Consider the following 12,022-nt stretch of genomic DNA (forward strand, 5'->3'; position numbering starts at 1 on the left):
CGTTGGTGAGTTAGGAAGCTTAGCCTTGCTCACAGGAAACATGTGCCTGGCACAGGCAAACGAGTACTGACACACATGTGTGACCCTCTGGGCACAGAGGGGACTGCGGCAAAACCTCAGGGGGGCTGGTATTAAACCCCTAAATGATTTACTTTTGTGAAAGGGACACTCAGAAAATGAGGACATCTAGAAAAACAGTAAACTGCTAAAAATGTTGGTACCTTCTAATTCAGCAAACATTTCTGCCTATTTCTTTGCCCCTAAAGCTTCATGTTTTTAAAGAGTAGCAGAATGATCATCCCTCTGACTCTGGGCAGAACAGAGCAGCTGCACTCTGTCCTTTCACTGCAGGGTCTTTGCTCCTTCTTTCCACTGAACTGTGGTTAAATGAGCTGGAGCAAATAACACTCACCCTTGGAATCTGGGGAAAAAAATTAACTTATCAAACCTTGTTTTAATTAAACATCAGGACCTACCAAATATTTTTACCAGGTACCCATGACATAACAATTAAAAATGGAAAATGTTCTTGTGAAAAATGGTGCAGCTTTAATATCATTAACAATTAATAGGACAGGCCTTTTACTATGTAATTTACCTTTTAAAAATAAATTTGAGACTTAATTTTTCTTTTAATGCTGATTTACCACTGTTTATAACCAGGAAAAATTAAGCAGTAAAATAAGGGCTAGTGAAGCTGGGAGAAATGTATAAATCATGCCTAAAAGCTGTGTGTTCAGAGTTGCTGGCATTTCTAGCAGGACTGTGTGTTACACTGCGAGTGAGGAGCCCTCTTGGGCACGGAACTATTTGTTCAAGTTCTTAGGTCTGACTTTTCTCTCTGCAATTCAAGGTGTGTTTAAGTCACATCTGCTTAAAGCTGTGGTGAGGTGTAACCCACCCTGCCATCTGTAAAAGCAGATCTGCTCAACTCCAGCACCGGAGTCGGGAGAGCCAGAGAGCACGGCCTGCACCAGGCAGTGCTGCTGCAGGATGGGGAGGGCAGTGGGTCCGTGGCTGAGGGGCAGCAGAGGCAGGGCCTGCAGCTGAAAACGCTGTTGTCCTCTCCCCAGAGCTTTGCTTGGCATTCACCTGTTTGACTCCCACTTATTTAGTCTGTAAGCAAACATATAACACGTTAATGAGTTCTGTGTCTGGTTGGTTCCTGCTGAAACGTGTGATTCCCAGTTTAGAAACATCATCTCAGCATTTAAATGAATCTCTAATTGTAGGCAGGTACAATATGTATCTGCATACAGGTGTGTACAAGTACAAAAGGGTTTTTAACTGCTTTCAGTCACAGCTCTCAAAGATACGGCACAGACAGCCCCAGACTGCACCATTACCTGGTTTAGCTGGGCATGAATCCACGTGGTATATCCCTGGTGAAAAGGAGCCTGAGTATTTAGAACAAGTAAAATTCACTAATAATCACTATTGGATTTGCTATAGGTCTTGTGTGTAATTTCTGTGGTTTTTTGCTGGGAGCTACAAGTGTGTCTGTATTCTAAAGAGGGAGAGATGCTGACTGGATTTGCACCTCGGGATTAGGTACAAGAACATGTTCGTGTGCTGGGGTAGTCCCTGCCCTGAGGACCTATAGCTTAAAAGACTGAGGGAGGTGGGGTGACAAAAGCATTTATGTTCATTGTATAGTTTGTGTCTTCATCAGCTTTGGACTTTGTTGCGTGAGTGAGAACAGAACTAGGACTTTGTGTGTTTTAGAAAGGACAACCTTCCTCTTTCAGCCCTGATAGCTGGGCAAGCCTGATTTTGCATACTTGATTGCAGAATTATTTTCAGCTGAGTTTCTCTTTTCTGTTGGAGTTTGAAGAAAGTTTCTCCAGCTGTAAAATATCCAACAATGCTGAGAGAAAAGGAGATATTTTCACCTAGCAGGCAAGTCCTCTCTGATTTTTCCCACAATATCTGTGTCTGTGTGCATGCGTTTGTGTTGTGTTTGGTGAGGGGTGTGTGTCAAGAAATCAGAAGTTTGCCAGGAAAGTAATGCAGGTGTTGGGGAAGTGAGTGTGAGTGTCCTAATGGCAGACTTGCCTTTCCTCACATACCTTTTGCAGTACTTTGGGATCGTAGACCAGAGTTTAAAAAACACTGGTACTGTGAACCCCACTAATGAGAATGTCTCATTTTCAAAAAGAAATATGAATCTGTAAACCTTAGGCAGAATAGAATCAGAGGTATACATGTCTATCGTGAAGGGGCTCAGCCTCTAAAGGTGTTTGAGGTTGAATCCAGTGCTGTTCTCATATGCTGTAGTAGGCTGACCCTAGTCCTAAGTGCCTGGCTTTGTGCTAGATGTGTGCTGTTGTCAGTGTATGGTAGCAATAAAGTACATTATTCGTACTTTATTTGTACAGGGGTGGTGTGCTCCTGCCCATTACTGTGGTGTGATTTTGCTCTGTCTCCATGCAGCCCCACTGCTCCTGCTGCCCGCATGGGACACTGCCCACTGCTTTGGCACACCCAGGGAAGGAGCTGCCTTGGGGGCATCTGGGGAGCAGGACTCCAGGAGGGAGCTCTCCTGCTCACTCAGACCTGATAAAGCTTTTACAGGGCTTGTCACTGTGGGCAGTGCCACAAGGTGCACGTGTGGACAGGCTTTCCCCAAAGCTCAGCACTCTCAGTCTCTGCTTCGCTCTGTGCATCAGGCAGTGACCCAGGAAAGAGGGAGGATACCGGGACAGGGGAAGTAATAGAAGAGCTTTGTGAGCTGGGTTGGACCGTGGGTGCTGGGTGGTTTGAGCCAGTAGCCAGGCCTACCTACATATTCCCTAGGGAAAGATGATGGTGTCCCTTGACTGAAGCTTTCTGCTTCACAGTTAGACTTACTCTGCCCATGGGCTTTGCCCCTGGTGTCATTTCTCATGCAAAGAACGGACCTCTCCCTTGTCTCTGAGCTGATGCTGTTGTGTCAGTGGGATTGGAAGAGCTGAGAACAACTGCTGCTGGGTTTTCTGCACAGTGGGGGCAGAGGTGACCATCCAACCCACTGATCGTGATGCTTATTCCCCAAAACACGAGCCTTCTGCCAGTTTGATGGCAGAATATTTGGGGATTCAGTGGAACAGGAGGTTAAAGCAGAGAGCCCAGGAATGGCTTTGGAAGCATAACTCTACCCCGAGATGTTAAGTACGGGCACGGCTGTGATCTGAGAAATTCATGAATGTCACCAACACAGTCTGCTGAAGTGATAGCTATAAAATGAAAGATTTAAAGGAGGCAATCATAATGGTTAACAGCAGTATGAAAAAGCTTAAACATGTTCATAAATTTCAATAACTGCTGAGCAATATACGGGATTCATCGAGGAGAGATTTAATTTGAAAAATGTTAAATAGGCGATACAAAGCCTGGAAACACAGACGTTTCTCCTGAAGATGGAGTCTTTTGGTGAGAAATTTACGTTGTACTTCAGCTGAAGTGATGCTAAATGCAAGTACAATCTGGTAGAAAAGAAATGAGAAAATAAGTTATAGAAAGAGTTTTTAAATTTGCACATTAAGGAAAAAAGCTTTATTTTGCATTCTCACTTCAGATGGTATTTGTGTCTAGATCTATAAATGACCGTGCATGCTGAACGAAATGAGATAAAAAATGTTGGTGTCAATTATATAGATATTTAATAGAAAATAAAAATGACTGAATTCTTATCACAGGGAAGTACAAGCATACATATTTGTGTGCAAGTATCGAGAATATATACATCATTTAAACAAATGCATTTTATTTAGAATACAAACACTGATGAATTTCAAATTTTCTGTGTTTAAAATTAATAGTATTCTGAGGCAGAACCTTTCACTGCAGATAGGTTTAGCAAGATGCATCAGTGCACTAAGATTTTTGAAATGGTGAATACCTTCTTTGTGTTGCTAATTGCATCTGTGCAGCCTGCAAATGAAGGATATCCACCATCTTATTTCCAAGTTCAATCATTTTATTCCTGTTGATAAACAGCCCTTATCTTCTTCCCACACACCAGATAGATTTTACATTACTTTGTAGATGATAATTTTCCATTGTGCCACAGCATATTGTTAGCAAGTTTGAGCTTTATTAAAAAGAAATAGAAACGCAGATTTTGGAAAATTTCTCCTTTTTCAAGTGACTTATTTTTAGATGTACTGATGCTGCTTTGCAGTAATGATTAAATTAGTGAAGGTGCCTTTCACCACAGTAACATGGAGAAAGCTTCCAAGTCACCAGCTTGACCCGGGATGCTGTGTGTGATGAAAGAGAAATGTTCTGCTGGAGGTATCCAGCCCCCACCAAGGAGCAGCACAGCCCTCCAGATCAGTGTGTTGCTTATGGAAATGCTACCTCAGAAGTGTTTTAGGAGCTGAAACCATCTTTTAAATTCATATGGGAACTTACTTAAAAGATTTGGGGAAAAATCTGAGCAGGCATCCCTTAGCAACTTGTCAATTTGCAACACTCAAGGACCTTTCATTAAGGCAAAAAGATTGTTTTCATCTAGTGTCTCCCTCTGGTACATAAAGGTACACAACTATTTCCTGAGTTGGGCTAAATTTCGCTATCCATCCTTCCTGGTTTTATGTATCTCCCTGATTTTAATGCAGTATTAAAAAAAAAAAAATGTGCACAGAAGTTTACACTTTTTAGCAGAGAGTGGAAGCCAGAATGGCTGAAGTTACTAGGCAGGCCCTGTTGGGACCAGCACAGGGAGAGAGAGGAAAAGGCAATTTCCCTTTCTGGGGTCACTTCTAAATACTGGAAGTCATGAGTTCCCCTCAGCTGAAACAGAATGTGTTCTCCACATTGGATTATTGAAGGAATGTCTTAACAAAAACCTGTGTTAAGAGCGTTTGGAAAGAGGAAATACTGCTACTGGCAGAAGAGTGATTAACCTGGCAAGAAGCTCAATACCAATGTTTAATTCTCAAGATACATTACATTTTTGCCATGACACTTTATATTCTGAATGGCTTTACTGGTGCAGTTCCATTTGCTTCACAAACCACTCAAAATATGGGGAGATTTCTAGACAGTGAGAATAATGATTTCCAATAACAGAATGAAATATTTTAGCTGACAAGTTCAGTGGCATGGCTCTGTGAATCCTCCTACATCCCCTGCCAAATACTGCATCAATTTGTTTGACTTCATGCAAATCTGGATGCAGAGGAGGGCCCTTATCTCTCTGTATACTTACATACACTCTATAGATGTGAATAAATACTCCTAAACACGTCTGTGCTGGTGTCTCTGCAAAGCATATGGAATTTCACATTGATTTGTGAACTCTATAAAACACTAATGGAGTTGCTGCTTTAGCTTTCTGTCAATTGGGAAAGACTCAGTGATGGGAAACTGCAGGCAAATTCCCCTTTTGCTGGTCCCAATAGTGCCTTCTTTGTAACTTGAGCCATTCTGCTTTCCCCTGTCCTCAGATTCATGTCTCTCCTTTGGGAAGCCACGCAAACTCATTCATGGTGCAGCTCAGAAATGACTTCTATCTCTCTCTACTTCTGATGCACCTTATTTATTTCTAAGCACAGCTCTCTAAAAGGGCAAACAAGCCACACAATTCCATGGGTAATATGTACACCTACAGTGCTGTAAAATGCTTCATCAGGAAGAGACAGGGAACATCGCTCTTCTCTCCTTTATATTGTGAAATGAATTGTACTGCTTTGGACAGCCTACACATGCAGATTTGTTATCTCTGAGCTCTGCTGAGACTGATTCTGTGTTACATGGGTTTTATATGTACCTTACACTGCTGTTTAGGGCACAGCCTCAGAACAACTTGATATTTAGAATCAAGTTCTGTCATCTGCTTCTAAAGAGTTTTTCATTGCCATGTACTTTTTACAAAGAGTTTTGGTATATCATTAGTGCAGTCAGTGCTGGAGCAGTTGATTTTTGGTAAAATGATATTATTTCACAGCACAGTTTCCCAGTTGTCACAGGCAGCTAAAGGATGAATTGAAACAAGCAGAAACCTACCTGGAATGTAGATAGTAATTGGAATTACTGACCTTGACCTCATTTATGAAAAGCCATGAGATCTCTAATAGCAAATCATAGCTTCTTCACTCAGTACCAAATTTTTCTTTTTTTAAGAAAACACCCTACAGATGCAGCAACATGATTCCCTCATGTGCTGTGCAAAGGTGTTTGTGCCGTAGTGAATTTGGGATACGTGCTCCCATTGAACCACCCTCTGTTCCTCTGAATGCTCAGAAGGCTGATTTTTCTCTCCAGAAGCTGGAGGAGGCAAGTAAGATGCTTTGTCGGGGTTTTTTTTGAGGAGGTGAGAACAGAACACAAACAAGCTGCACTTGCTGAGCTCTGGGAACCGTGTGCTTGTTGCTGGGCTGAGCGTGGGGCTCTGCACAGCAACCCTCTGGATTCAGGGGTTTGACCTGATGCTGTTAGCAGAGGTCGTGCATAATGACATGAGCCACCAGACCAAGCCTGACTTCTTGCCAAGTGGCCTTAGTGCCAGGGGGCTCTGGATGGATGCGGGGTTTCTAAAACCAGAGCCAGGCTTTTGCCATTGTTTCAGTAACTGCTCGAAGGAATGTTTTCAGTTGGATTAAAGAGGAGCATCCATATGCAGGACACTGTTAAAAAAGGGGGTTGACAGGGTGAAATCCAGGCTGTTTTTCTGTGTACAGACAGAAGTCTATGTGTTGGGATACTTCCTTGCTACCCCTTGTGAGCTGATGGAGAGGAAGGGTGGCACAGGGTGACGAAAGGAACAGTCGGACTGCTGGCTCTGACTTCTCCCCAAGCTGCACTTCATCATCTCTTTTCTACTTCTAATCACTTTCGTTCATTTTGGTAATTTGTTTTCCCTTGGACATAGTCCCCTGTGGGAACCTTTATCAGCTGAGTGAACTGCTGCACACATTTCATTAATGCATAAATGAGCAGGCTGAAAGCATCTTATTGATCAGAATATGCCTCGTTATCTGTGGTAGCCTTGCTGGGATGCACTGGGGGATAGGGGGACTTTGGACTCGGGGTATACACACTATTATTTCACTTCCTTTCTTTTCTTAATGTATGTGCACAAATAATTAAATAAATATGTCATTATAATTTAGTGTTTTCATACACTAATCCTGCTTCTTCCTTCTTTCCAGTAGAATAATGTATTTCAGATTCTTAATCTCACCTTCCAGGCTATGCGAAGGTTTCTGATTTTGTTCTGTGCTCTTACTCTGCACAAGCAAGCCTGGTGCTAGTAACAGTGGGATTTACACAGTCAACATGGAGAACCTGGCACTGATTTTATTTGCTGAGGATTTAGAGGTACAGTCCAGAGTCTTCAGAAGCCAGCTGGGCATTCATTGCTTCCAGGTAAAGAAGAATTTAGAAAAAATAATTTTAAAAAATCCGTCTCTTTTGCAAGTCCATTATGTTTGTTGCAAGACCTACATACTGGCTGGGAAAGAAATATCAAACCTGAAACTCCATTGATCATTGTCACTGGGGAAAATACCCTTTTCAAAATCAAAGCCAGGCATGTAAAAGCACCAGTTCTGTTGAAGTCATTGCTTGGTGTAGTCTCTGTGACCTTTTCCCAAAGCTACAGCGGCTTTCAATGTTGTTGAAAATTCTTTTCTGTCACGGTGAATCTTCACTGATAAAGCTTTAGGCATTAAGAGCCTCCATATTTGTTTGCCACTGTCTCTTTTCCTGACACAGTCATCTGCTGTGGGCTTGCTGGTGCCTGTGTGGGAGCAGCTGATGGGATTTTTAAAACTGAGAAAACTTATTTGAACTACACTTCCCTGAAGGCACAGCTGGTGAAACAAAGCACAGAAGTGGAGCCAGTTCTTACCCCTGCCTGTGTTTGGACAGGGAAATCCTCTCCTTGGTGCCTGGCAGCCCTGTCCCTGCAGTGGGGAGAGGCTGCACCTCCTCTGTGCAGCACTGTTTGCTTCTTCTCCGTGCTGTAAGTCACGGAAAATCACCCTAACTGCGTTTGGTTCGTTTTCAGCTTTTCAGATTTGCAAGAGCCAGGACCTGTAGGGTTACAAATGCCAGCATGTGGCTGCAGTGGTTGGTGTTTTGTTCTCTCAGTTTGCTAGTCATGAATTGCCTTCCTCTGAGTTCAGTCATGTTAGAGGCATAATCAAAGCCTTGACATTTGCCTTTTAATTAAACTTACTTTAAATCTCTTTTGTGTCATAGATGATAATAATGGTAGCAATGACTTTGAGAATTCGTTACCTTCAGTTGCATTTAGCAACTTTTCAACAAAGTAGTAATTTTAATATGTAAGAAATTGATTTGCAATACTAATGGAGAAAGCTCATACCCAAGCCATATACACAATTTACCAAAATTAAACCAAAACCCTTCCATTACAGAATACTGTACTTAGAAAATGAGCTTTCTTTCCAAATCACTGCTTTTCATGGAGCAATCCATTGGTGGGAAGTCAACACTAGTTCCATGTATCTTTTGCAAAGTACATGGTACAGGTCACGATAACGTGTGCTTTTGCCTTACAACTCCAGTTTGCAGTCCAGAGCATTACAAATAAGAACTTCCAACATGTCAGGTGTACAACACATATGGAATTTCTTTTTTTGCTAGTTGTCTTTTCAGCCTCCACTCTTCTGTTACTGCAAAGGAGCAAGGGGACAATCCACAGTGCCACAGCGTGTCACACGTGTGGGCAGTATTTCAGTTCACGACATTCATATAAAATCTCCTGGCATGTACACATCAACTTTCTAGGAGCTGTCAAAAAAAGGTTTCCAAGTGCAGTAACTGTATACTTTTCACAAGTATACATTAATTTGTTTTGATTTTAAGTTCACTGAGAAGTGGATTTTTCATTAGGCCTTCTGGGGAGCAGCTTTTCCAGTTTGTATCATTCATCAATTTACCCATCACTAAAATAGGTCTGTCTTTAACTGAGTTTTACAAATAGAAAATAGTAAGTTGAAAGTTTGCTTTGTGAACCAGAATTGAAGTTAGCAAAATAAACACAGAGAAATGTTATGCTTTGCTGTTAAATCGAGGTATAAAGTGAAAGGTTAATAGAGTATATTCATAAGTTGTATTTAAAGAGCATGTTTACCCAAGGCTGCAGTTAGAGAGTATAAAATCTTAGAGCACAGTCCTTTCCTTAAAAGCCTCCAACATGAATGGACAAGGCAAGTAAGAGGAATGAGTAGGAAAAGAACCTGAAGAGCTTTCCTCTGGCTGCTGCTTGCAGGAAGAGTGGGGCAGGTGCTCTGGAAGACTGTCCTTGGGCTCCATGTGAGCAAACAGTTTGAGAGGTAAAAAAGTCTGTAACACACTGGGGATCAGATTTATCCCTGTGGGGTCCAAACTTTTGAATGCCATGCAGAAAAAAGCTTCTAAGAACTGATGATCCTTTAGATGACCTGTATTGTGGTTCTCATGCTTGGTGTGATGGGTTATCGTGTAAATCTTTCCTACAAATCTATCAGGTCAGATTAATTCCTTTTGGAGGTTCCTGCATGCTCAGCAGGATATGTGTGTGAAACTTAAGTAGCTTCACATTAAGGTGCCTTTTTTTAAGGGACACAGACAGAACTGGAAATTAAACCCAGACTGATGCCTCATCCAGAGCTTTACCAATTAGACTACTATCACCAAAATATTTTTCAATTAATGATGTAATCTGCTGTATCTTTTATTTTAAGTTTTCATTTCTTCTGGAGTCATTTTTCCACCAAATTTGCCCTGGGTACTTGTGCAGTGGAGTTCTAGTGGCTGCAACTGTCTGATTTCAGTGATAGTGATGGAACTTACTTTTGCACCTGAGGTTTGCATGTATGGGCTGCTGGAGACAGCCTGGAGGTATCCCTGGCTGAAACAAAACTGTATGCACAGCACTGGGTGCTTCATTGCTATTTTAATATTTTTTCTTCTGAAATTTTCACATATGCTGCACACAGGAGGAAAATATTTTGGGGGTATACAGAGACATACCTCACTGTTCCAATAGATCTGTGTATTGAATGGGGTAGCACAGGTGAGTTTTTCTAAGTATCATCTATGTGAAGAGCTCAGTTTTAAGTATTTAATCTTTTCCTCTATGCTTGGTATCACAGAAGCTGTAAAAACATGTGATGAGAAAAATGGCCAACACAGAAGGGGCTATAACCCACAGCAGTGGGGTTACAAGATGCTAAGCACAGTTATGGGTCAGGATAAATAAAGCCCTGTTTTATCCACCGGATTTGATGATCAGCTCTGCCTTTGACTTTCTGTACAAGGTAGTTGGTAAATACAAAGCCTGATCATGTCTCGTGGCTGTTTACAAACACCCAATTTGTGAGCCAGCATGTGAACTTATTCCATGCTAACTCTGTACACCGACTGGCCTAAGAGTGACTGTGTTAGGCAGCTTATTCCATTCTGGAAACAGAGCAAGATATCTAGTCTGTTAGTGCCTCGATGCTTCAAGCTGCTGTTTTTTACAGCTAATTCAATGATCTGGCATTGGCAGCAAAAGCAGCTGAACCACGGCAGCCCGTGGCTTTGTGTGAACTGGCCTGTTTTGCCAAGAAGCAGCACATGAGCCTGGAATCTGCTCTCTACTTATGGCAACACGGGTGTCCTGTGCTGTGTAGAGATGGAGAAGCAGCTCCCAAGGCTGGTTCTGGTCCACACTGACTTCCCAGCTGGGCAGTCCTAAGCAGTTCTTTGGCCTGCTAGTTTAAAGGCGAACTTGTAAAGGAGCAGCAGCCACTGCTGTCTGTGGGAGATGGTCCAGGCAGGTGGCTGCTGTCCAGAATGTCACTTGGAACAACTACAGGGGCTCATTTTCTTGTAGGGTTGGCTGTGGATCGTGTGACTGTGCTGTGAAGGATGCAAGCCTATAAAGAAGCCACATGGTTTAGATTCTTAACTTTTTAATGAGACAATGGTAAAGAAACCAGGTTCCAAGTATTTTGTGTTCAGAAATTTAACTGCAGATTAATAGTGACAGCACTGTGTAAAATATCTCTTAGGGATTCCCTTCCAGGTCACCTTTTTCCTCTACTCTGACAGCGATAACACTTCTAAAGTATTTTGTAATAGTGGTCTTTCAGACATCTAGTTCAGAATTTGTCAGAATAGCAAATACCACACTGTGTTTCAGGCTTGCAAACACTTTTTGATTTCACAGCTGAAGGATGTTGAGAAAGGGGAACTTTCAGTCTCACATTCTAAGAGCCTGTAGTCTCAAACTATACTGTTGACTGAGAAAAGCCAGAAGCTACTTTTGGTTTGATTTGAACCAGCCACTGGAAATAAGGGACAATATCATAAAGTCTGGCCAAGAAAGGGCAAGATTTATAGAAGCACAGCTTGCATCTTGGGCTTTGGAAGATTCTTCCCCAGCCCATGGTTATTAATCTCAGATGGCCTCTTGACTGATTTATAGAATCATAATTCCAAAATGAGCAGGAGTATTCTTGATATGCAAGCTGAGATTGTTTGCGTGTTCTTAGCAATAATCACTGTTTTCAAACAGTCCTTACTAGCCCTCTAAGGTAGAGCCTTTGCATTCCTAGATCAGCATTATCAGGAAATTAAAAGATAAAAAAAAATTTGCTTAAATATACCAAGAGCTGACCTTCATTACCTTGTGTTTCTTCATTGGTAAGGAAAAACTTGATATCTTTTCCTTACTTGTGAATTATTTCCTGCTTCAGAGATGAACTATACACTCCATATTATCTTCTCACCCATCAGACAAGCTGCATGTTGTATCTGGATCTCCATCCCCTGTGTTATGTGCGCAGTATAACTTGGGTTGAAGAGTAAATAGGAAAGCTTATAGCTAGTGCTTTAATGTGCTTGACAAAGCAGCGGGACACTGATTAAAGTGATGCAGTGCAGCATGGAACAGGACAGCTTCCCATAGTGAACAGCTTAACACACTGATGGCAAGTGCTCATCTATCACTGCTCCCGCACCCCAAACCACTGGGTACAAAAACAAGCGCTTGTTTAGCAGCAGGTGCAGCACTGGTGACACAACTGCAGAAAACCTG

The sequence above is a fragment of the Neopelma chrysocephalum genome, unplaced genomic scaffold (genome assembly GCF_003984885.1).
Source record: "Neopelma chrysocephalum unplaced genomic scaffold, ASM398488v2 Primary Assembly neopelma1_97401, whole genome shotgun sequence".
Taxonomy (NCBI): domain Eukaryota; kingdom Metazoa; phylum Chordata; class Aves; order Passeriformes; family Pipridae; genus Neopelma; species Neopelma chrysocephalum.